This window comes from Rutidosis leptorrhynchoides, chromosome 11 (assembly GCF_046630445.1).
Source record: "Rutidosis leptorrhynchoides isolate AG116_Rl617_1_P2 chromosome 11, CSIRO_AGI_Rlap_v1, whole genome shotgun sequence".
Lineage (NCBI taxonomy): Eukaryota > Viridiplantae > Streptophyta > Magnoliopsida > Asterales > Asteraceae > Rutidosis > Rutidosis leptorrhynchoides.
The window spans coordinates 153,750,968-153,778,872 of NC_092343.1; positions in this window are offsets into that span (position 1 = coordinate 153,750,968).

Below are 27,905 nucleotides of genomic sequence, written 5' to 3' on the forward strand. Positions count from 1 at the left end.
TTCTCGCTTACACCCTGCAAGTGTAACTAATGATAATCGAATTGAGGCATTTTTGTTCTAACTCGCACGTGGAATGTTTGTTTTCACACTTGTGTTCAAAACATAAAAGTAAGTAGTACAAGATGTAACAAAGTATATGTTTTCTCAGCCCACGATTTAAAAGTATAAAAGTTGTTGAAAAGGTGGGACTATGATCTCACCTTGAGTGCAAGAGTTAATAAAGTACTTCAACAAGTAGACGCGTGCAAAGACAAAGCTAGTCTTGACCTAAACATATAGGTTGTATCAATAACGGTAAACACAAACGGTCAAAGATGTTCAATTAGTCCTATGGCTCGTTACAACTCGATTAATATAGCATGTGAATCAATTTGTCAAGTTTCATGCACGATACAAGTAGTTAAGTATGTTAGAACGATTGTATAATCGTTTGGTTAAGTTTGACTAAAAGTCAAACTTGGTCAAAGTCAAAGTCAACGGGGTCGGGTCGAGTATCCGACAATTTTCCCAAGACGAGAAGTCATATAAGAGCCTAATAGTCAAGTTTCATGTTAAACGGAGTTTTAGTTAAGCGGAAACATTTTTGTGACATTTAAAAACAAAAGAGAGTGGCCTGGGGCTTTTGCGCGGCGCGCACTGGGTTGCGCGGCGCGCACCCAAGTGCAATTTCTGGTCAGAACTCAACCAAGAAGGCAAACATCTGGGATCTCTTATTCTGCGTGGCGCGCGGGTAAATGCGCGGCGCGCAATACCTGGGAATCATGCAGTTTGCAGAAAAATGGTCCAAGTCACGAACCAAAATACAATATAACACATTTCATGCACCGAAAACACTTAAAACGCATAACCTATATCATTAGAAAGGTAATTTGACAAGGAAAACAACTAAGCACATTTCTTCAAGCAATTCATCACTAACAACAACCAAAAACCGCATTAAACGTTCATAATCAAAGTTTCAAGTTCTAAAACGCATTTTATGATTCGGGCAACCAATTTACATGTATGATATGCCGTTTCGAAGGTAATCATACACACATTGCAACAAAATTCTTATCTACAATATTTCATAGCATTTGATGCATCAAAAGTTCATCTAAAGCTTATCAAACCCTAATCCAAGTTCACAAAATCACTAATCATGTTCTTGGAGTTTCCTTAATCAACCTATACATCAAAACGAAGCTAATGATACTAGTAACACTTTTAAAACATGCACTTTAACAATCTAACAAGATTTGATCATCCAAAATCAAGGATTTAGCAAGAAATTTTCATATTGAACTAGTTACACCAAAAACAACGAATCGAGCATACAAATTACATACACGACATCACAATGAGCCATAGACACTAATTAACAACTTTATAACTCAAAAATCTCAAGAACACATAAAATTAGTGATTTTAGAAAGTTACCCAAATGAGATGAAGTTGGTATCAAATTGAAGAGGATGAAGAGAGGATTCCAAATATGTATTTTGTTTTGGTTGAAGCTTCCAAATCCGAATTTAGATGATGATTCTTTGTAGTGGTGTTTGAGAGAAAATTGGAAAGTATAGAAAGAAAATGGAAATGAAAATGAAAAGGAAAATGGGGAGTTGGGTGTTGACTAGTCAAGCTAGTCACATCTTTGCTCCAATGGCGAAACTAGTCCCTCGCGTTCGGTTGCGGGTGCGTGAATTGACCAAACGAATTATTTTAAATTACACGGAAGTACGGGAGATATTAAAAATCCGATAACGAGAATATTTAAAATGTTACTTAACAAAGGATACGAATCTAGATATGAAGGGTATTATTTAAAAAGAAAAAGACGGGCGTTAAAATAATTTAACGGAAAAATGCGGGATGTTACATTATCCACACCTCAAAAGAAATTTCGTCCCGAAATTTAGTTGGAAATAATAATCGATACCTCTCACTCGAGACCGGAGATGTCAATGCTATGAATAAGTGAAGGTACATCCTTGAGTGTTCTCATGAATTTGGATTTTTACGATCCCCGGTTTCAACTGGTTTTCCTATGAAGAGAAGTTTGTCTTCAATAGTTGGTGCATTTAGAAGAATTGCACGTTCCTGTTCCGCAGGACACGTTTCTATGTTTGTTACACGAAATGTAAGGTAAACGGAAACTTAATTGAGTCGGAAGTTCTAAAAGGTAGGAAGCGATTCCAATACGCCCCAAGGTTTCAAAAGGTTCAATATTGCGGCTATAGCCTTTCTCGATTTCCCAAAATGGATTACACCTTTCCAAGGTGCGGTTTCTCAATATTACGCGGTTACACACTGGGATTTGTGAGGTTTTCATCTAAGTTTGGTATAACTCTTTTGGCGACTACGGATCGTCTCGAGCCCTCCTCGGATTTGAATGATTTCAATTATTGTTTCTTGATGGAGTTCAGATTTCGGTGGTTGATGCTTTGGTTAAATGAACAGGGGTATGACATTAGCGGTCATATAGGGTTTCGGAAAGTGCGCGTGAACACACGAGTGGTAACTACTGTTGTAAGAGTGATCTACTAAAGGTGACAATACGAGTTTGTGACATGTCTTTCCAAGACGTAAATCGTTCGTTTGTTCGGTTCGTCGGGTTGTGGAAGATACGCGGTACACATGTCCAAGTGGGTTTCCAAGGTTTCTTGCAAAACTAGAAGCGATACGAGTATTTTGATCCGAGGTAATTGGCAATGGTACACCGTGTTAGAATAGGATCTCTTAAGATATGTTTGAACAAGTCAGTTAGGGTTCGAAGAAAAAAAAAATGTTCGTTAGGACTATTCACCCTCGTGGCGAATACTAAGGTAATATGAGGAATTTCTCTATCCATGGAGAAATGTTACAAGGAGTTCCCTTAAATGGAAGTGCGAGCGATAAAGATAGGAGTGAAACGAGGACTTAGAATAGGATGAGCTTACATCTCGAGGTTGCCATAACGTGCCTCTAGTTGTCAAAAAAAAAAATGAAGTCTGAAAGAGAAACGAGATAGTACACGTAATTGTATAGTTCGGGGTTGAATAATGGTTGGACGATTATCAGCAACGCAAGGGCGTTAAGTCAAAGAAGAGTGAAGTATCGTTGGATTGTGTGTTATCTTAAATTCCAGTAATATCAGACGGTAACGGTGAAATAACATAGGTATGTAGTGTGGTACGTGATGACGAGAAAGTTGATCGGATCCATAATTTAGTATTCGAATTCTTCGCGCAAAATAACGAATTTTAGTTACGTTGATTTTGAGTCGAGAGAGTATGCCTTTCGGCGTTCAAGTAGAAATATTTCCATGTTTGAGTTCCATCTAGTGCTATACGAATTTAGCTTGGAAGGTTGGTGTGAAGAATCACGTTCAAGGCTCAGACATGAAGAGGTTTAAAGTTGTGTAACACAAGAAAAGTCAGAAATGAATCTTCGGTAACAACCGGTGAGATCTAAGATTTTTACGAATACAAGTCTGAGTTGGGAGAGTTTCCTGATTACATGTGGCTTGATTTCGAGATTGATTGTAATGCCTTGACCATTAACATCATGGTCTAGAAAATTGGACTTCGTTCAACAGAAATTCTCACTCGGAGAATTTGGTATAAAGTTGCTCTTTTCTCAAAAGTTCGAGCGTAAGATGGTGATGTTGTTCGTTTTCCTTCTTTACTTAAATAAGTTAAGATGTCATCTATAAATACGATAACAGATTTGTCTAGATAAGTTGCATACGTGGTTTAGGAGGTTCATGAATACGGACGGAGTCCTAAATAAATCAAACGGTACTAAGAGAGATTTACAACTAACGTTGCGAGTTCGGAAATGGCTTAGGAGACATCGTCTCCCTTAACCCCCAATTGATGATAACCAGAACGGAGGTCGATTTGGAATACACAGGATCCACGCAAATAATCATGAGGTAATGGATACGAGGAAGAGAGTATTGGTTTCCAACCGAAAGTTACTTAGTTCACAATAATCTATACATAAATGTAGGGCAACAATTTCTCCTTAATGAATAGGTTTTGAGTTCCTTAGTTCTATAGGTGTCGAGTCCAATTTCTTAACGCATATCCTCCGATAAAATTTATAGGCACACAATATTTTCCGTCGGTCACTTAAATCGTCTAAGTAGTATCTGGGGAAAAGAGGTGGAATATAAAGAGCACGAGTCAAATCCTTGGTTATAAAACGTCTAACGGTACTCGAATCGAATAAGTATGAAATATACGGTTTGTTGTGAAGAAACGTACCCGTGACTAGTCCATCATCGTTCTCGGGCATCCTAGGTGTCGATGTTGTAAGTTCAACGGCGTGCGTTGGTTTTTGCTTTATTCTTTGGGCATTCATTCCTAAAATGACCCGATTGGCCACATTTGTAGCAAATACTCGGCTTTGGTGCGTCGGGCCCCTTTTGAGTGACGGGGGCGGTACTTCCACAATACTTGGCAATATGACCACTACCTTGGCACCGATGGCAAATTAGCTTGCCACATTCACCAAAATGATGCTTGTGGCATTTGTTGCAAAAAGGTCGTGTCCCGACATAACTTTTCTTGCCGACGGGGGTGAGAGGTTCCTTGGCAAAGTTGTTGTGGTAGTTACTCGATTGGGGGGCTTCCCATTTTCTTTTGTTGTCACCCGACTCATCCTCGGCTTTAGGTGCCGGCACTTCAATCTCGTCTACCGTTTCGATCAATTGACGGGCCATATTCAGGGCCTCTTGGTGATTACTGGGTTTGGATGACATTACTCCTTGTTTGATGCTCTTGGGAAGACCATCCATGTAAAGTTCAACCCTTAGAGGTTCGGGGGTCACGAGGTTTGGGCACATCAAGGATAGCTCAGAAAATCGTTGATTATATGCCTTTAGGTCATTCCCGACCGCTTTTAAAGTTCTTAGTTCGTGTTCGAGCTTACGGGTCTCTTCGCGCGGGAAGTATTCGGTGATCATCTTTTTCTTTAAGTCGGCCCAAGAGAGAGTGTGAGCTTCATCGATACCCACCGACAGCACATACGTATTCCACCATGTGAGGGCGATACCGGCAAAAGTGTGGGTGGAATATTTGACTTTGTCTTGGTCCCGACAACCGCTTATGCTAAAAACGGCTTCTGTTTGCTCAAACCATCGGGTGAGCACAACCGGTCCTCCGGTCCCATCGAAGGTGTGAGGTTTGCACCCCATGAAAGTTTTGTAAGAGCAACCCTCGTTTGAATTACCGGCTCCATGGTTGTTGTGGTTGTGGTTGTTATTGATGTCGGAGGAGATACTAGCCATAGCCGCACCTATGGCGGTGGCTATCATGCGTTGAAAAGCTTGTTCGGAAGTTTCATTACGTGGCCCGCGACGGGGAGGCATTGTTCCTTCAAGACACAAGAATATCGTTGATTAGTATTCTCAATAATACTAATCATGATAGGGAATGATGATGTAGAGAAAATTTTCCTTGACTCGCCTTAAATTCTTTATGTCATAATGTCGGAATGTCCATATGAATCACCGTAATATAATCCCGGAAATTATATTACCCTGATTCTCATGTGCATTTAACATTACCTCATAAAGTCAAGGTGGCGCGTCAACAAAATTTATCAACGTAAGATCAAGATCGAATACGAGTTAGATATGATAGAAGAGTTCGAGTATAGCTGCACAAATAGTCAAGTAATTCCTACTTCAGTCTATATGCCGGTTGTAGTCTAGATTCACCTATGTACCCTATGACTCGGGGTGGACACAAATGAACTCTAAATCCCTACAACCAAGGCTCTGATACCACTTGTAGCGACCCCGACAAATCGTCAAGTGACGGCGTCGACTACGTAGGTCCCATTACCTGGTCATAAGTCTTTAAAACAGACGTTTGACCCAAAATATGTCGCATCCATTCAAGTGTAAAGATTGTTTCAAAGTTTACAAAGATAATTGACCACAAGTTAAGTTACAACGTTATAAGTACAAATGAAAACTATGCGACACAGTTTAAATAAGTTCAAAAGATGCTCCAAAGTGCATGTATACTCGACATCCAAGCAAGTATCAAAAGAGTGCGGAAGCATGTATCACTAAGCATTCATAACCTGAGAAAACATAGAAGAATCTGTCAACGAAAACGTTGGTGAAATCATAGGTTTAGTAAGTATTAAACGTTGTTTTTGAACCACAAGATTTTGTATTTCCATAACGTAGATTATCCAAATCATTTGCATTCCAAAAGTGTTGTTATACGCGAGCACTCAATTATCAAAACTTAACCAACGTTACCCCATCACACAGTGCTAGAACCCACACTAAAACACAAAAATATATTTCATCCGCATAACGGTAGCGAACCGTCCGAATGAGGGTTTGTTAAACCCGTATGGCCACACAATATAAGTTCTCGCTTACACCCTGCAAGTGTAACTAATGATAATCGAATTGAGGCATTTTTGTTCTAACTCGCACGTGGAATGTTTGTTTTCACACTTGTGTTCAAAACATAAAAGTAAGTAGTACAAGATGTAACAAAGTATATGTTTTCTCAGCCCACGATTTAAAAGTATAAAAGTTGTTGAAAAGGTGGGACTATGATCTCACCTTGAGTGCAAGAGTTAATAAAGTACTTCAACAAGTAGACGCGTGCAAAGACAAAGCTAGTCTTGACCTAAACATATAGGTTGTATCAATAACGGTAAACACAAACGGTCAAAGATGTTCAATTAGTCCTATGGCTCGTTACGACTCGATTAATATAGCATGTGAATCAATTTGTCAAGTTTCATGCACGATACAAGTAGTTAAGTATGTTAGAACGATTGTATAATCGTTTGGTTAAGTTTGACTAAAAGTCAAACTTGGTCAAACTCAAAGTCAACGGGGTCGGGTCGAGTATCCGACAATTTTCCCAAGACGAGAAGTCATATAAGAGCCTAATAGTCAAGTTTCATGTTAAACGGAGTTTTAGTTAAGCGGAAACATTTTTGTGACATTTAAAAACAAAAGAGAGTGGCCTGGGGCTTTTGCGCGGCGCGCACTGGGTTGCGCGGCGCGCACCCAAGTGCAATTTCTGGTCAGAACTCAACCAAGAAGGCAAACATCTGGGATCTCTGATTCTGCGCGGCGCGCGGGTAAATGCGCGGCGCGCAATACCTGGGAATCATGCAGTTTGCAGAAAAATGGTCTAAGTCACGAACCAAAATACAATATAACACATTTCATGCACCGAAAACACTTAAAACGCATAACCTATATCATTAGAAAGGTAATTTGACAAGGAAAACAACTAAGCACATTTCATCAAGCAATTCATCACTAACAACAACCAAAAACCGCATTAAACGTTCATAATCAAAGTTTCAAGTTCTAAAACGCATTTTATGATTCGGGCAACCAATTTACATGTATGATATGCCGTTTCGAAGGTAATCATACACACATTGCAACAAAATTCTTATCTACAATATTTCATAGCATTTGGTGCATCAAAAGTTCATCTAAAGCTTATCAAACCCTAATCCAAGTTCACAAAATCACTAATCATGTTCTTGGAGTTTCCTTAATCAACCTATACATCAAAACGAAGCTAATGATACTAGTAACACTTTTAAAACATGCACTTTAACAATCTAACAACATTTGATCATCCAAAATCAAGGATTTAGCAAGAAATTTTCATATTGAACTAGTTACACCAAAAACAACGAATCGAGCATACAAATTACATACACGACATCACAATGAGCCATAGACACTAATTAACAACTTTATAACTCAAAAATCTCAAGAACACATAAAATTAGTGATTTTAGAAAGTTACCCAAATGAGATGAAGTTGGTATCAAATTGAAGAGGATGAAGAGAGGATTCCAAATATGTATTTTGTTTTGGTTGAAGCTTCCAAATCCGAATTTAGATGATGATTCTTTGTAGTGGTGTTTGAGAGAAAATTGGAAAGTATAGAAAGAAAATGGAAATGAAAATGAAAAGGAAAATGGGGAGGTGGGTGTTGACTAGTCAAGCTAGTCACATCTTTGCTCCAATGGCGAAACTAGTCCCTCGCGTTCGGTTGCGGGTGCGTGAATTGACCAAACGAATTATTTTAAATTACACGGAAGTACGGGAGATATTAAAAATCCGATAACGAGAATATTTAAAATGTTACTTAACAAAGGATACGAATCTAGATATGAAGGGTATTATTTAAAAAGAAAAAGACGGGCGTTAAAATAATTTAACGGAAAAATGCGGGATGTTACAAACTAAGCATAATTCCTTTATTTCATATTTTATCGCATTTTTATTTACTGTCAATTTATTTATCGCACTTTAATTATTGTCATTTACTTTATGCTTTTAATTAAGTTATTTTTATTTTTAATATTTTACATTAGGTTTTAACTGCGACTATAGTTTTAAAATTGACAAACCAGTCATTAAACAGTAAAAACCCCCTTTTATAATAATAATAATACTTATATATATATATATATATATATATATATATATATATATATATATATATATATATATATATATATATATATATATATATATATATATATATATATTTATATATTTACAAATATAGTTTAAAAAAAATATAGTGTTAAACTTGGCAAGATCCCTGCGGAACGAACCAGACTTACTAAAAAAACTACACTACTGTGCGATTAGGTACACTGCCTATAAGTGTTGTAGCATGGTTTAGGTATATCCACTCTATAAATAAATAAATAACTTGTGTAAAATTGTATCGTATTTAATAGTATTTCGTAGCAAAAATATAACTATTTCGTATACACCTCTACGCACATCAAGTATTTTTGGCGCCGCTGTCGGGGACTGCTTAAACGCCGGAAGCAAAACGCTATATATATATAAAAAAAGATTTTTAATAAGTTTTAATTTCTTTCTGTAAAAATACGTTTTAAATATTAAAAATACAAAAATATAAAAAATAAAAACAAAATATATATATTTTTAAGAGTTGTTCAAAATATAAAAAATTAAAAAGTTTGTATTTTCTTTTAGTTACAAGAAAAACTAATAGGTAGTTTTTTTTAAATATATATATTAAGTTTTTTCTTTATTAAATATTCTATATAAATTAAAAAAAAGTAAATAAAATAAAATAAATAAATCTGAGCCTGTCGAGTTTTGGGCCTGCTACCCATCTGAACTTGCAGGTCATGCGACCGCATAAGATTATAACACATACTCCATGCGATCGCATGGACTGATTTGATAGCTCAAGTACCTTAGACTCACGATTAGGGTTAGGTTATTAATTATTATTATTATTAATTAATTAAGATTAGGGTTTATTTTATATTAATTAGTCTTTATTTATTTATTTTTGTATTTTTAAGTTTTAAATTAGTTTTATTAATTATAAAATTAATACTTTTATAAAATAAATAATATAAAAATAATATTTTTTTAAAAAAAATTGTATTTTTACAACTTTAAGTTTTATTTTTATATTTTATATCTTTTTATTCGTAATATTTATATTTTTATCGTTCGTAATTAGTTTTTAATCTAGTATTTTGCCGTAGTTATTTTTATTTCTAGATTTTTAGGCTTTGCCTTAAAATGCCTTAAGTGCTTTTTCTTTAAGATTAAGACTTAGGCGCTTTAGAATTTTACGACGTCGCTTATCGCTTTAATATTTTATAAATTTTAGTACTTTTTAAGTTATTACCGTTTTAGATATAGAATTCCTTTTAAGCTTTAATACCTTTAGACGCAACTTTTAATTCTTAGTTTTTTAGACTTTTAAGTTTCGACGCGCTACGTTCTTTTTATTATTTTTCGACCTTTTATTTTTCGACGTTTTTCGACGCACTCTTTTTCTTTCTTATTTCTCGACTCTCTAGTTTTTAGGACATAGAATTTTCTATTTCTTCTCTAAAATTTCTTTAAACCTCGAAGAAAAATTATTTTAAGCGGTTAAATTGATAGACATCCAAAATTTTCTGGTTCGTAATAATAGTTGGATTTGTTAGTGGCGAGTTGTGGGCTTCCGATTTAAAGGGTCCTGGCTACCTGCTGCATCTATTGGCTATTCAAAACGTGGGAAAAATCAGAAAAGTCTATTAATTTGATACCTTTAATAATTTTTATCTTTTATAACTAATAGGATATTCAGTGAATGCACCGAGCAAAACGTTCACCACCTTTTATACGTTCACCACCTGTAACTCGATCAAGACATCTAGCCAATATTGTCGCCTTTGATTTTTCTTTAGAATCGTCATCTAGTCGACCAAGTACTCCAATTAAAATTTACGATAATTCATTTTTTGAACCCGACCTCACAATTGAGAATCCAGAGGATATTCAGGGACAATTCAGAGATCTTGAACCACTAATCACTCATCCAGATATTGTCGAGGACGAAACCATTAAACCAGAATCCCTTAGTGATTCAGATTCAACAAATTTAATCATGGAAAATCTGGAACCTCTAAGTATGGAAGATCGAATGAGAGCTAAACGCACTGGCCAAGGTCATGCAATTACTCAACCAGACATTAATGCGCCCAATTATGAAATCAAAGGACAAATCCTACACATGGTAACTAATCAATGCCAATTTAGTGGTGTGCCGAAGGAAGATCCAAACGAGCATCTTCGAACCTTTAATAGGATCTGTACTCTATTTAAAATTAGAGAAGTAGAGGATGAACAGATCTATCTCATGTTATTTCCCTGGACTTTAAAGGGAGAAGCCAAAGATTGGTTAGAATCGTTACCTGAAGGGGCGATTGATACATGAGACGTTTTAGTTGAAAAATTTCTTAAACAATTCTTTCCGCCATCTAAAGACGTGAGACGTCAAGGAGAAATTGTTACGTTCATGCAAAAGCCAAATGAAACATTATATGAGGCGTGGACAAGATTTAGAAAGTTGTTGAGAGGATGTCCGCAACATGGTTTAGATACTTATCAAATAGTACAAATATTTTACCAAGGATGCGACATCACTACAAGAAAAGACATCGACATAGCAGCTGGTGGTTCTATTATGAAGAAAACTTCAACTGAAGCTTACAAAATTATTGATAACACTGCTTCCCACTTACATGAGTGGCATCAAGAAAAAGATATCGTTAGATCATCTAAAGTAGCTAGAGCCGATTCTAGCCATGACTTTGATTCCATTTCTGCAAAGATAGATGCTGTCGAGAGACGAATGGAAAAGATGCCTAAATATATTCACTCAATACAAATTAGTTGTGAGCAGTGTGGAGGACCACATTTGACAAAAGATTGTCTCAGTATTGAACAAACAATGGAACAAAGAGAGAATGTTTCATACATGAACCAAAGGCTTGGAAATAATTATCAGAATAATTATCAACCGCCAAGACCAATCTACAATCAAAATCAGAACTATAACCGAAATGTTCCATACAACAACCAACAAGGTCCTAGCAATCAACAAGTATCCAATAATACTTACAACCAACAAAGACCTATTTTTCAAAATAAACCACCACAAACCGATGATAAAAAGCCAAATTGTGAAGATATGATGTCAAAGCTAGTTGAATCTCAAATGCAGTTTTTCACATCTCAGAAACAAACGAATGAACAAAATGCTCAAGCATTTAGAAATCAACAAGCTTCTATTCAAAATCTGGAACAAGAAGTAAGTAACCTAGCAAGGTTGATAGGTGAAAGAAAACCGGGAAGTCTACCTAGTGATACAAATGCTAACCCCCGGAATGAAACAGCTAAAGCCATTACCACAAGAAGTGGTATTACACTTAAACCACCTGAAATGCCTGTAATTTTTGATGAAGCTATTCCCACTCTACAAGAACCACAACCTGAACAAGATAAGGAAACAGAACCGGTAGTTGAAAAGGTTAATGAAGATAACACAGTTAAGGCTAAACCTTATGTTAAACCTTACCAACCACCACTTCCTTACCCAAGTAAAATGAGAAAAGAAAGACTTGAAGCCGAGCAATCCAAATTCTTGGATATGTTTAAACGAATAAATGTAAATCTTCCTTTCATTGATGTGATATCAGGAATGCCAAGATATGTCAAATTCTTGAAAGATCTAATCACATATAGAAAGAAAATGGAAGAACTATCGGCTGTTACTATGAATGCTAATTGTTCTGCAGTGCTGTTGAATAAGATACCAGAAAAACTCTCTGATCCAGGAAGTTTCACAATTTCATGTTTTCTGGGTTGGCTTAGTTCAATAGAAGCATTAGCAGATTTAGGTGCTAGTATAAATTTAATGTCGTATTCATTATACGCTAAACTAGACCTCGGAGAATTGAAACCAACATGAATAAGCATACAACTAGCCGATCGATCAATAAAATATCCTAGAGGGATAATGGAGAACATGCTAGTTAAAGTTGGTACTTTAGTATTTCCAGTAGATTTTGTTATTCTGGACATGGAAGAAGATTCTCGAGTTCCTCTCATATTAGGAAGACCATTCTTAAACACGGCTAAAGCAATAATAGACGTGTTTAGTAAGAAACTGACCCTAAGTATAGAGGACGAGAGTGTTACCTTTTCTGTTGATAGAGCCATGCAACAATCGCAATCTGCAGATGATACATGTTATTATATTCAAACTATAGATTCACATGCAAAATTGTTAGAAGAATTTCCAAAATTACAAGGAACAGGAGAATGTTCTTTAGGAGAAGGAACTGAACTAATTAATAAAGCTGAAATGTTAGCTACAATCATGGCTAATGGATATGAACCAACAACAGAAGAAATTCAAATGTTAAAAGAAAAAGACAGATATCGATATAAATCATCGATAGAAGAACCACCGACATTAGAGTTAAAACGACTTCCAAACCATTTGGAATAAGCTTATTTACATGGTGAATCTGAATTACCTGTAATAATATCGTCTTCTCTTACAGTAAATGAAAAATCTCAACTCATTTCTGTGCTAAAAGCTCATAAACCAGCTATTGCATGGAAGATTCATGACATTAAAGGCATAAGTCCTTCGTATTGCACACATAAAATCCTTATGGAAGAAGGTCATAAAACGTATGTGCAACGCCAACGAAGATTAAATCCTAATATGCAAGATGTTGTTAAGAAAGAAATTATTAAACTGCTGGATGCAGGTTTAATTTATCAAATCTCTGATAGTCCATGGGTAAACCCAGTTCAATGCGTACCTAAGAAGGGTGGCATGACTGTCATCACAAATGAGAAACATGAGCTTATTTCTACTAGGACTGTAACAGGATGGCGTGTTTGTATTGATTATAGAAAATTAAATGACGCCACCAGAAAAGATCACTTTCCCTTACCTTTCATTGATCAAATGTTGGAAAGATTAGCCGAAAACACTTACTATTGTTTTCTTGATGGTTTCTCCGGATATTTTCAAATTCCAATAGCACCCGAGGACCAAGAGAAAACCACATTCACGTGCCCTTATGGTACTTTTTCTTACAAATGCATGCCATTTGGACTTTGCAACGCCCCTGCAACCTTTCAAAGGTGCATGATGGCGATTTTTCACGACATGATAGAAGAATGCATGGAAGTTTTCATGGCTGACTTTTCAGTCTTCGGTGATACTTTTGAATCATGTCTAGTTAATCTTGAACGAATGCTTATTAGATGCGAACAATCAAATCTAGTACTTAATTGGGAGAAATGCCATTTCATGGTTAGAGAAGGCATCGTTCTTGGTCATAAAATTTCAAAAGAAGGAATTGAAGTGGATAGAGCTAAAGTAGATGTAATTGCTAAACTTCCACATCCCACTAATGTTAGAGGAGTTAGGAGTTTTCTAGGGCATGCCGGTTTTTACCGACGTTTCATAAAAGATTTTTCTAAATTTGCCACTCCTACGAATAAACTCCTTGAAAAGGATGTTCCATTCATCTTTTCGGATGAATGCATCAAATCTTTTAATATTCTTAAAGAAAAACTTACTAATGCACCGATCATGATAACTCCAAATTGGAATCTACCATTTGAACTCATCTGCGATGCAAGTGATTTTGCAATGGGAGCCGTTTTAGGACAAAGGATTGAAAAACGATTTCAACCTATTTATTACGCTAGTAAGACGTTACAAGGAGCACAAACAAATTACATAACTACTAAAAAAGAACTCCTTGATATTGTCTTTCTTTTGACAAATTTTGTTCATATCTAGTTCTAGCTAAAACGGTGGTCTATACCGACCATTCTGCTCTTAGATATCTATTTTCAAAACAAGATGCTAAACCACGATTAATCCGTTGGATCTTACTCCTACAAGAGCTCGATATTGAAATCCGAGACAAAAAAGGAGCAGAAAATCTCGCAGCTGATCATCTTTCTCGTCTTGAAAATCCTGAATTAGAAGGTCTAAATGAATCGGCCATACAAGATAACTTTCATGATGAATATCTATTGAAGATAGATTATAATGAAATTCCATGGTTTGCAGACTATGCAAACTATTTAGTATGTAGATTCCTTGAAAAAGGGTTGTCGTACCAAAAACGAAAGAAATTCTTTAGTGATATAAAATACTATTTCTGGGAAGATCCACATTTGTTTAAAAGTTGTCCTGATGGAATAATACGCCGATGTGTATTCGGGGATGAAGCCAGTAAAATCTTAAACCATTGTCACACAGGACCAACAGGAGGGAATTATGGGCCTCAATTCACAGCAAGAAAAGTTTACGATGTTGGGTTCTATTGGCCTACAATTTTCAAAGACGCACACCTTCTTTGCAAATCCTGTGATGCATGTCAAAGGGCCGGAAAAATAAGTCAACGTGATGAAATGCCACAAAATGTCATTCAAGTATGTGAAGTATTTGACGTTTGGGGTATTGACTTTATGGGTCCATTTCTAAAATCTCATAATAATCTCTAGATTCTCGTTGCCATTGATTATGTATCTAAATGGATGGAAGCACAAGCTCTCCCGACTAACGATGCACGAGTTGTAGTCAACTTCTTAAAATCTTTTTGCAAGGTTCGGAACACCGAAAGCTTTAATAAGTGATCGGGGTACTCATTTCTGTAATAATCAACTTGAGAAAGTTCTCAAAAGATATGGAGTAACTCATAAAATCTCAACCGCTTATCATCTACAAACAAGTGGAGAAGATAAAAATACCAACCGAGCTTTAAAACGTATTCTAGAGAAAACTGTAGGATCAAATCCGAAGGAATGGTCCATGAAATAAGAGGATGCACTCTGGGCTTTTAGAACAGCCTACAAAACTCCAATTGGAACCACACCTTTTATACTCGTTTACGGAAAAGCATGTCATCTTCTTGTAGAAATTGAGCACAAAGCATATTGGGCTTTGAAGACATGTAATCTTGATTTACATGAAGACGGACGTCTACGGTTAAGTTGTGATGCCTCGTACAAAACCATTGTGTACGAATCATCAACAACAGGATCATTACAAGGTCAAATACTATATGCTGTTTCAAAATAAGTTGCATTCATGAATAAAGGTGACGTTTTAACCAACGTCAAATGTTTAACAACCAAAAGTATGCTTCTACGAATAGCAAGCAATAATAGTACGTGACCCATAGGTCGTTACAAATACATCGTTTCAAAAGTAATATAGTCTTAATGCAAGATAAAATGTTTCATGCGATGACATCTCTAATAAGCGCAGCGGGAGTCTACAAGGCATGACTAGTACAACAGCGGAAGCAAGCAAACCTTAAGCACCTGAGAAAAACATGCTTAAAAACGTCAACACAAAGGTTGGTGAGCTATAGTTCAAGTATAACAGTAATGTATGGTAGGCCACGAGATTTCAGTGCTTCAACAGCGTTTCCAAAATAGTATGAAAAGTATATGTATAACCGTGGGCACTTGGTAACTAACTTAACGTAAATACACCCCCTAAAAGTACACTTGGCGAGTGCGTAAGTTTACGAAGTATTAAACACATGTTAAATGCTAGCGCTACTAGCCCGAGTGGGGATGTCAAACCCTATGGATCCATATCTAAGATTCGCGTTCACCGGTTCAAAGACCAATGACTAAACGTTACCGAGCTAAGGGGAAAGTTTATGCCGTTGTATTACCCACACATATATAAAGTTTAAGTACTCGTGCCTAGTATGTAAAACATAAAATACGCATGTATTCTCAGTTCCCAAAATAGTTAAAGTAAAAAGGGATGCTATAACTCACAGTGGAAAGTAGTAAAAGTCGATACGCGGAAAGGTAAGCAAAGTGGTTGGTCCGAAAAGTCCTCAACCTAAGTCAAAAGTTACTAAGTCAGTAAATCATTCCCAAAGGTTTAAATGTATGTAAATTAGGTCTTAAGTACCATCATCATTCATCATTAAACAAAAAAGTGTATACTAAGTTTCAAGTCAAGACTAGGGTTTGAAATAAAGGCTGACTTCGTTCAGTCGCCACGCCTCTATACAAACTGAAATGAGGTGAGACCAGTGGCCATGGCTCCGTATATGAGTCCCCTAGACGCTGACCATTTTCCAGAACCAAAATCGTCTTCGTTTGACCGTGGTGACGGTTTAAGTGCGAGTAGGTCAGAAATTTCAGCACAACGTTAATAGGGTGTAGTGACTTTCGGGAGGCCATAGATCCTAAACTGTAACTCGGATTAAGACAAGGTCTAAATGGAAAATCATCTACTCGAACCGAAATAACTGGAAATCAACTTTACAGTAGCCCAGGTAGTCTGATCAGTTCCAAAAATAGTAGCTAAAGGTGTTCCTGTGGGTTCTTGGTGCTTGATGCTCATCACGGTTCTCATCCTTGATGCGTATAGCTTCAAGTGTAAAACTCGTTGAAGGTTTTGCATCATCTTAACCAAGGTTTGACCATAATAACACTAGTGTAAGTCTAAGATAAGTTGCACAACTCACTTAAGAGTTGCATGTAGTTTGATGAACCAAAGTTACATCAAGATCTTAGATCCGACACATACATGAGTTACAAAAGTAATATTAAGCTACAAACTTGAAAGTAAACTAAATAATCAAGATCATAAGTTGTAGAACTTAGATCTTAGCTAGATCTTAAAGATTCTAGACTAGAAAGTCTAGATCTAGTGTTCTTAAGTTAGATCCTAAGTTACAAAACTTGGATCTACACTTTAATGAAACCATAAGTTATGAAACTTAGATTTTCAACTTGAATAATGTATGTAAGCTTGCAACCTATTGTTTACAACATAATAAGTAGACCATAAGCTATAGAAACTTAGATCTTTCATAAGTATGTGAAGTTATAACTAGAAAGTTATACTTCCATGTTTTGGAACTTACAAGTTAACTTTGGTTCAAGAAAAATGAGATCAAGATTAACTAGTAACACTTGACCAAAATAACAACATCACAAACTTTAAAGTACTTACAAAAGAAGGAAATAAACTAAAGTACAAGTATTGTGTTCATGTTTTGTTTCATACTTAGGAAGATTCAAATCAAAGTTTGAATCTTAGGATTTAAGTTTACAAACATGAACACAAGTATGAATATGAAACTTATGAACTTCAAATCTTGAAAACATTTAAGTGTAGAACCATAAACTAGAAAGTTTAGATTCCTTGTTCTTGACTTCATCAAATAAAGATGGAAGTAATAAGATTTCATGAAGATACAAGTTAGAGAACTTGATCTTTAACAACAACAAACAACAACAAGTAATTAAACAACAAACAAAGACAAGTAATGATGATTGATGGTGGCAGTTTTGAAGAGAAAAAGAAAGGATAAATAGAGTTTGTAACTTACAAAGTTGAGAGAAAAATGAGAGAAAAGGAGTGTAAGTAATGAAGTGTGTGTAAAAATGAAAGAGTATAAGCAAATAAGTAATCAAAAAAATTGAAATGTGAACTCCCTCCTAGCCATGGGTGGACGGTTTTTTTAAGCTCAAAGGGGAAGGAATCAAATGCACTTTCAATCATGGGGAGGAGGTGATAGCTTAGAGTGGTAATAAAGTAAAATGGTGTTGGAAAATGGTGTAAGTATATAAGTAACTAGATTCCTTATGACTAATTAATCCATGATCTTGATCTTAATAATTTATTAGCTTAATGATGGGCTAATTAGTCCATTAATGAAGTAGGGTGGGCTTCCAAGTCCATATCAAATAATAAAAGCCCAAGTCCAAGTAAATAACAAATTAAATAAATAAGCCCAAGTAATTAACTAGTAACCTTAGTTAATTAAAAATAATTAATAATAATTAATCATGAATGTAAATAATATTCAAAATATTATTCGTGAAAAGTACATGTGTCACAAAGACAAGTCGGGCCATGAAAAGTCAAATACGGTGACAAGTCCATTAAGGTAACTAGTAAGCATTAGTAAACACTAAGCTTAATTAAATAAGCCCTTAAGCCAAGTAATTGTTATAATAAATAACAATCAAGTTTATGTAGTGACCCGAACTTTTCCATGTTTATATATATTAATTGAGATTGATATTTACATGACTAAATATTTCCAACGTGTTAAGCAATCAAACTTGTTAAGACTTGATTAAATGAAATAAGTTTCATATAGACAATTGATCACCCAAGTTGACCGGCGATTCACGAACGTTACAAAATTGTAAAAACTACATGTTGTGGTAAATATATACATATATATATATATATATGGTTGACATAAGATTATGATGAGTAAGTATCTCACAAAATATATTAACAATGTGTGATATACATAAGAAATGAGATTACTAAGTTAAGAAACTCAAAATGATATATATAACGATTATCGTTATGATAACGTCTACTAAATACATATGTATCATATTAAGATATTGATACACTATATTTAACATGATAAAATGATATTTAAATATATCATTAAGTGTGTTAACAATGAACTAAATATGTAAAAACAAGACTACTAACTCAAGAATTACGAAACGAGACTTATATGTAACGATTATCGTTGTAACGATATTTTAATGTATATATCATATTAAAAGATATGCATACATCATAATATCATGTTAATATAATAATTTAACATCTCATTTGATATAATAAACATTGGGTTAACAACATTAATTGAGATCGTTAACTTAAAGGTTTCAAAACAACACTTACATGTAACGACTAACGAAGACTTAACGACTCCATTAGAATGTATATACATGTTGTGTTTTGATATGTATTCTTACACTTTTAAAAGACTTCAAGACACATATCAAAGTACTTCTACTTAACAAAAATACTTACAATTACATCCTCGTTCAGTTTCATCAACAATTCTACTCGTATGCACCCGTATTCATACCCGTACAATACACAGCTTTTAGATGTATGTACTATTGGTGTATACACTCCAATGATCAGCTCTTAGCAGCTCATGTGAGTCACCTAACTCATGTGGGAACTGAAATGTCCCGTTCTTATTGATTAAAAACGTTCCATATTAATTGATTTCGTTGCGAGGTTTTGACCTCTATATGAGACGTTTTTCAAAGACTGCATTCATTTTTAAAACAAACCATAACCTTTATTTCATAAATAAAGGTTTAAAAAGCTTTACGTAGATTATCAAATAATGATAATCTAAAATATCCTGTTTACACACGACCATTACATAATGGTTTACAATACAAATATGTTACATTGAAATCAGTTTCTTGAATGCAGTTTTTACACAATATCATACAAACATGGACTCCAAATCTTGTCCTTATTTTAGTATGCAACAGCGGAAGCTCTTAATATTCACCTGAGAATAAACATGCTTTAAACGTCAACAAAAATGTTGGTGAGTTATAGGTTTAACCTATATATATCAAATCGTAACAATAGACCACAAGATTTCATATTTCAATACACATCCCATACATAGAGATAAAAATCATTCATATGGTGAACACCTGGTAACCGACAATAACAAGATGCATATATAAGAATATCCCCATCATTCCGGGACACCCTTCGGATATGATATAAATTTCGAAGTACTAAAGCATCCGGTACTTTGGATGGGGTTTGTTAGGCCCAATAGATCTATCTTTAGGATTCGCGTTAATTAGGGTGTCTGTTCCCTAATTCTTAGATTACCAGACTTAATAAAAAGGGGCATATTCGATTTCGATAATTCAACCATAGAATGTAGTTTCACGTACTTGTGTCTATTTTGTAAATCATTTATAAAACCTGCATGTATTCTCATCCCAAAAATATTAGATTTTAAAAGTGGGACTATAACTCACTTTCACAGATTTTTACTTCGTCGGGAAGTAAGACTTGGCCACTGTTGATTCACGAACCTATAACAATATATACATATATATTAAAGTATGTTCAAAATATATTTACAACACTTTTAATATATTTTGATGTTTTAAGTTTATTAAGTCAGCTGTCCTCGTTAGTAACCTATAACTAGTTGTCCACAGTTAGATGTACAGAAATAAATCGATAAATATTATCTTGAATCAATCCACGACCCAGTGTATACGTATCTCAGTATTGATCACAACTCAAACTATATATATTTTGGAATCAACCTCAACCCTGTATAGCTAACTCCAACATTCACATATAGAGTGTCTATGGTTGTTCCGAAATATATATAGATGTGTCGACATGATAGGTCGAAACATTGTATACGTGTCTATGGTATCTCAAGATTACATAATATACAATACAAGTTGATTAAGTTATGGTTGGAATAGATTTGTTACCAATTTTCACGTAGCTAAAATGAGAAAAATTATCCAATCTTGTTTTACCCATAACTTCTTCATTTTAAATCCGTTTTGAGTGAATCAAATTGCTATGGTTTCATATTGAACTCTATTTTATGAATCTAAACAGAAAAAGTATAGGTTTATAGTCGGAAAAATAAGTTACAAGTCGTTTTTGTAAAGGTAGTCATTTCAGTCGAAAGAACGACGTCTAGATGACCATTTTAGAAAACATACTTCCACTTTGAGTTTAACCATAATTTTTGGATATAGTTTCATGTTCATAATAAAAATCATTTTCTCAGAATAACAACTTTTAAATCAAAGTTTATCATAGTTTTTAATTAACTAACCCAAAACAGCCCTCGGTGTTACTACGACGGCGTAAATCCAGTTTTACGGTGTTTTTCGTGTTTCCAGGTTTTAAATCATTAAGTTAGCATATCATATAGATATAGAACATGTGTTTAGTTGATTTTAAAAGTCAAGTTAGAAGGATTAACTTTTGTTTGCGAACAAGTTTAGAATTAACTAAACTATGTTCTAGTGATTACAAGTTTAAACCTTCGAATAAGATAGCTTTATATGTATGAATCGAATGATGTTATGAACATCATTACTACCTTAATTTCCTTGGATAAACCTACTGGAAAAGAGAAAAATGGATCTAGCTTCAATGGATCCTTGGATGGCTCGAAGTTCTTGAAGCAGAATCATGACACGAAAACAAGTTCAAGTAAGATCATCACTTGAAATAAGATTGTTATAGTTATAGAAATTGAACCAAAGTTTGAATATGATTATTACCTTGTATTAGAATGATAACCTACTGTAAGAAACAAAGATTTCTTGAGGTTGGATGATCACCTTACAAGATTGGAAGTGAGCTAGCAAACTTGAAAGTATTCTTGATTTTATGAAACTAGAACTTTTGGAATTTATGAAGAACACTTAGAACTTGAAGATAGAACTTGAGAGAGATCAATTAGATGAAGAAAATTGAAGAATGAAAGTGTTTGTAGGTGTTTTTGGTCGTTGGTGTATGGATTAGATATAAAGGATATGTAATTTTGTTTTCATGTAAATAAGTCATGAATGATTACTCATATTTTTGTAATTTTATGAGATATTTCATGCTAGTTGCCAAATGATGGTTCCCACATGTGTTAGGTGACTCACATGGGCTGCTAAGAGCTGATCATTGGAGTGTATATACCAATAGTACATACATCTAAAAGCTGTGTATTGTACGAGTACGAATACGGGTGCATACGAGTAGAATTGTTGATGAAACTGAACGAGGATGTAATTGTAAGCATTTTTGTTAAGTAGAAGTATTTTGATAAGTGTATTGAAGTCTTTCAAAGGTGTATAAATACATATTAAAACACTACATGTATATACATTTTAACTGAGTCGTTAAGTAATCGTTAGTCGTTACATGTAAGTGTTGTTTTGAAACCTTTAGGTTAACGATCTTGTTAAATGTTGTTAACCCAATGTTTATAATATCAAATGAGATTTTAAATTATTATATTATCATGATATTATCATGTATGAATATCTCTTAATATGATATATATACATTAAATGTCTTTACAACGATAATCGTTACATATATGTCTCGTTTAAAAATCATTAAGTTAGTAGTCTTGTTTTTACATATGTAGTTCATTGTTAATATACTTTATGATATGTTTTCTTATCATAGTATCATGTTAACTATATATATATATATCCATATATATGTCATCATATAGTTTTTACAAGTTTTAACGTTCGTGAATCACCGATCAACTTGGGTGGTCAATTGTCTATATGAAACATATTTCAATTAATCAAGTCTTAACAATTTTGATTGCTTAACATGTTGGAAGCATTTAATCATGTAAATATCAATCTCAATTAATATATATAAACATGGAAAAGTTCGGGTCACTACAGTACCTACCCGTTAAATAAATTTCGTCCCGAAATTTTAAGCTGTTAAAGGTGTTGACGAATCTTCTGGAAATAGATGCGGGTATTTCTTCTTCATCTGATCTTCACGCTCCCAGGTGAACTCGGGTCCTCTACGAGCATTCCATCGAACCTTAACAATTGGTATCTTGTTTTGCTTAAGTCTTTTAACCTCACGATCCATTATTTCGACGGGTTCTTCGATGAATTGAAGTTTTTCGTTGATTTGGATTTCATCTAACGGAATAGTGAGATCTTCTTTAGCAAAACATTTCTTTAAATTCGAGACGTGGAAAGTGTTATGTACAGCCGCGAGTTGTTGAGGTAACTCTAGTCGGTAAGCTACTGGTCCGACACGATCAATAATCTTGAATGGTCCAATATATCTTGGATTTAATTTCCCTCGTTTACCAAATCGAACAACGCCTTTCCAAGGTGCAACTTTAAGCATGACCATCTCTCCAATTTCAAATTCTATATCTTTTCTTTTAATGTCAGCGTAGCTCTTTTGTCGACTTTGGGCGGTTTTCAACCGTTGTTGAATTTGGATGATCTTCTCGGTAGTTTCTTGTATAATCTCCGGACCCGTAATCTGTCTATCCCCCACTTCACTCCAACAAATCGGAGACCTGCACTTTCTACCATAAAGTGCTTCAAACGGCGCCATCTCAATGCTTGAATGGTAGCTGTTGTTGTAGGAAAATTCTGCTAACGGTAGATGTCGATCCCAACTGTTTCCGAAATCAATAACACATGCTCGTAGCATGTCTTCAAGCGTTTGTATCGTCCTTTCGCTCTGCCCATCAGTTTGTGGATGATAGGCAGTACTCATGTCTAGACGAGTTCCTAATGCTTGCTGTAATGTCTGCCAGAATCTTGAAATAAATCTGCCATCCCTATCAGAGATAATAGAGATTGGTATTCCATGTCTGGAGACGACTTCCTTCAAATACAGTCGTGCTAACTTCTCCATCTTGTCATCTTCTCTTATTGGTAGGAAGTGTGCTGATTTGGTGAGACGATCAACTATTACCCAAATAGTATCAAAACCACTTGCAGCCCTTGGCAATTTAGTGATGAAATCCATGGTAATGTTTTCCCATTTCCATTCCGGGATTTCGGGTTGTTGAAGTAGACCTGATGGTTTCTGATGCTCAGCTTTGACCTTAGAACACGTCAAACATTCTCCTACGTATTTAGCAACATCGGCTTTCATACCCGGCCACCAAAAATGTTTCTTGAGATCCTTGTACATCTTCCCCGTTCCAGGATGTATTGAGTATCTGGTTTTATGAGCTTCTCTAAGTACCATTTCTCTCATATCTCCAAATTTTGGTACCCAAATCCTTTCAGCCTTATACCGGGTTCCGTCTTCCCGAATATTAAGATGCTTCTCCGATCCTTTGGGTATTTCATCCTTTAAATTTCCCTCTTTTAAAACTCCTTGTTGCGCCTCCTTTATTTGAGTAGTAATGTTATTATGAATCATTATATTCATAGATTTTACTCGAATGGGTTCTCTGTCCTTCCTGCTCAAGGCATCGGCTACCACATTTGCCTTCCCCGGGTGGTAACGAATCTCAAAGTCGTAATCATTCAATAATTCAATCCACCTACGCTGCCTCATATTCAGTTGTTTCTGATTAAATATGTGTTGAAGACTTTTGTGGTCGGTATATATAATACTTTTGACCCCATATAAGTAGTGCCTCCAAGTCTTTAATGCAAAAACAACCGCGCCTAATTCCAAATCATGCGTCGTATAATTTTGTTCGTGAATCTTCAATTGTCTAGACGCATAAGCAATCACCTTCGTTCGTTGCATTAATACACAACCGAGACCTTGCTTTGATGCATCACAATAAATCACAAAATCATCATTCCCTTCAGGCAATGACAATATAGGTGCCGTAGTTAGCTTTTTCTTCAATAACTGAAACGCTTTCTCTTGTTCATCATTCCATTCAAATTTCTTCCCTTTATGCGTTAATGCAGTCAAGGGTTTTGCTATTCTGGAAAAGTCTTGGATGAACCTTCTGTAGTAACCAGCTAGTCCTAAAAACTGGCGTATGTGTTTCGGAGTTTTCGGGGTTTCCCACTTTTCAACAGTTTCTATCTTTGCCGGATCCACCTTAATACCTTCTTTGTTCACTATGTGACCGAGGAATTGAACTTCTTCCAACCAAAATGCACACTTTGAAAACTTAGCGTACAATTCTTCCTTCCTCAATACTTCTAACACCTTTCTCAAATGTTCACCGTGTTCTTGGTCATTCTTTGAGTAAATAAGTATGTCATCAATGAAAACAATGACAAACTTGTCAAGGTATGGTCCACACACTCGGTTCATAAGGTCCATGAACACAGCTGGTGCATTAGTTAAACCAAACGGCATGACCATAAACTCGTAATGACCGTAACGTGTTCTGAAAGTAGTCTTTGGAATATCATCTTCTTTCACCCGCATTTGATGATACCCGGAACGTAAGTCAATCTTTGAATAAACAGACGAGCCTTGTAGTTGATCAAATAAGTCGTCGATTCTCGGTAGTGGGTAGCGGTTCTTGATGGTAAGTTTGTTCAACTCTCGGTAGTCGATACACAACCTGAATGTACCATCTTTCTTCTTGACAAACAAAACAGGAGCTCCCCACGGTGATGTGCTTGGTTGAATGAAACCACGCTCTAAAAGTTCTTGTAATTGGCTTTGCAGTTCTTTCATCTCGCTGGGTGCGAGTCTGTAAGGAGCACGAGCTATTGGTGCAGCTCCTGGTACAAGATCTATTTAAAATTCAACGGATCGATGTGGGGGTAATCCCGGTAATTCTTTCGGAAATACATCGGGAAATTCTTTTGCAATGGGAACATCATTGATGCTCTTTTCTTCAGTTTGTACTTTCTCGACGTGTGCTAGAACAGCATAGCAACCTTTTCTTATTAGTTTTTGTGCCTTCAAATTACTAATAAGATGTAGCTTCGTGTTGCCCTTTTCTCCGTACACCATTAAGGGTTTTCCTTTTTCTCGTATAATGCGAATTGCATTTTTGTAACAAACGATCTCCGCTTTCACTTCTTTCAACCAGTCCATACCGATTATCACATCAAAACTCCCTAACTCTACTGGTATCAAATCAATCTTAAATGTTTCGCTAACCAGTTTAATTTCTCGATTCCGACATATATTATCTGCTGAAATTAATTTACCATTTGCTAATTCGAGTAAAAATTTACTATCCAAAGGCGTCAATGGACAACTTAATTTAGCACAAAAATCTCTACTCATATAGCTTCTATCCGCACCCGAATCAAATAAAACGTAAGCAGATTTATTGTCAATAAGAAACGTACCCGTAACAAGCTCCGGGTCTTCCTGTGCCTCTACCGCATTAATATTGAAAACTCTTCCACGGCCTTGTCCATTCGTGTTCTCCTGGTTCGGGCAATTTCTAATAATGTGGCCTGGTTTTCCACATTTATAACAAACTACATTGGCATAACTTGCTCCGACACTACTTGCTCCGCCATTACTCGTTCCGACACCATTTGTTCCTTTCGTTCTATTAACCCCTGGTCCGTAGACCTCACACTTCGCCGCGCTATGACCATTTCTTTTACACTTGTTGCAAAATTTGGTGCAGAACCCCGAGTGATTCTTTTCACACCTTTGGCATAGCTGCTTCTGATTGTTGTTGTTGTTACGGTTATTATTGTTGTTGGGATGATTGTTGTAGTTGCTGTTGTTGTTGTTGTTGTTGTTGTTGGGCCGTTTGTTGTAGTTGCGATTGATGTTGCGATTGTTGGGATAATTGTTGCGATTATTGTTGTAATTGCTGTTGTTGTTGTATTGGTGATTCTTATCACCATTTTCCTCCCACTTTCTTTTGACTTGCTTCACATTGGCCTCTTCAGCAGTCTGTTCTTTAATTCTTTCTTCAATCTGGTTCACTAGTTTGTGAGCCATTCTACATGCCTGTTGTATGGAGGCGGGCTCGTGTGAACTTATATCTTCTTGGATTCTTTCCGGTAATCCTTTCACAAACGCGTCGATCTTCTCTTCCTCATCTTCGAATGCTCCCGGACACAATAGGCACAATTCTGTGAATCGTCTTTCGTACGTGGTAATATCAAATCCTTGGGTTCGTAACCCTCTAAGTTCTGTCTTGAGCTTATTGACCTCGGTTCTGGGACGGTACTTCTCATTCATCAAGTGCTTGAATGCTGACCACGGTAGTGCGTACGCATCATCTTGTCCCACTTGCTCTAGATAGGTATTCCACCATGTTAACGCAGAACCTGTGAAGGTATGCGTAGCGTACTTCACTTTGTCCTCTTCAGTACACTTACTTATGGCAAACACCGATTCAACCTTCTCGGTCCACCGTTTCAATCCGATTGGTCCTTCGGTTCCATCAAATTCCAAAGGTTTGCAGGCAGTGAATTCTTTGTAGGTGCATCCTACACGATTTCCTGTACTGCTAGATCCAAGGTTATTGTTGGTATGTAGCGCAGCCTGTACTGCGGCTATGTTTGAAGCTAGAAAAGTACGGAATTCCTCTTCATTCATATTCACGGTGTGTCGAGTAGTCGGTGCCATTTCCTTCAAAATAGTTAAATGGAACAAGTTAATCATACAGAATATTAAGAGTAGTTAATAGTATTTCGTAGCATAATATGAACTCATTTATAAAAGCTTTTTCTTCATATTAGCGTTTTATAAGTTTAAATTCGGGTAGTACCTACCCGTTAAGTTCATACTTAGTAGCTAATATACAATTCAACTACTACAATTCTATATGAAAAACTGATTATAATAATATTTCGCTTTCAAACTTTTATACAATATTTTACAAACTTACAATACCGCTTATTTTACATAAAGCATGAAATATAGCACACAATAACTTTGATACAAGATAGTTGTGAAGACAATTCTAGCTAGTACACAAGTCGTTCAGCAAAGGCAATAAAGACACGTAATTCATACGTCCAGAAACAAGTCATGCATTCTGGTTTTACTAGGACTACTTCCCATCCTTGGTCTTGTGCAACATAACCGTTATGGCCGTTGATAAGACAGCGTGTTGTAACGTCATCAAAGGGACGAGGGTTACGTAATGTCCAACAATCCCGTAATAATCTAAAAACCTCATTTCTTACCCCAATTACCGACTCCGTCACTTGTGGAAACGTTTTGTTTAATAGTTGTAGCCCGATGTTCTTGTTCTCACTTTGGTGAGAAGCGAACATTACTAATCCGTAAGCATAACATGCTTCTTTATGTTGCATGTTAGCCGCTTTTTCTAAA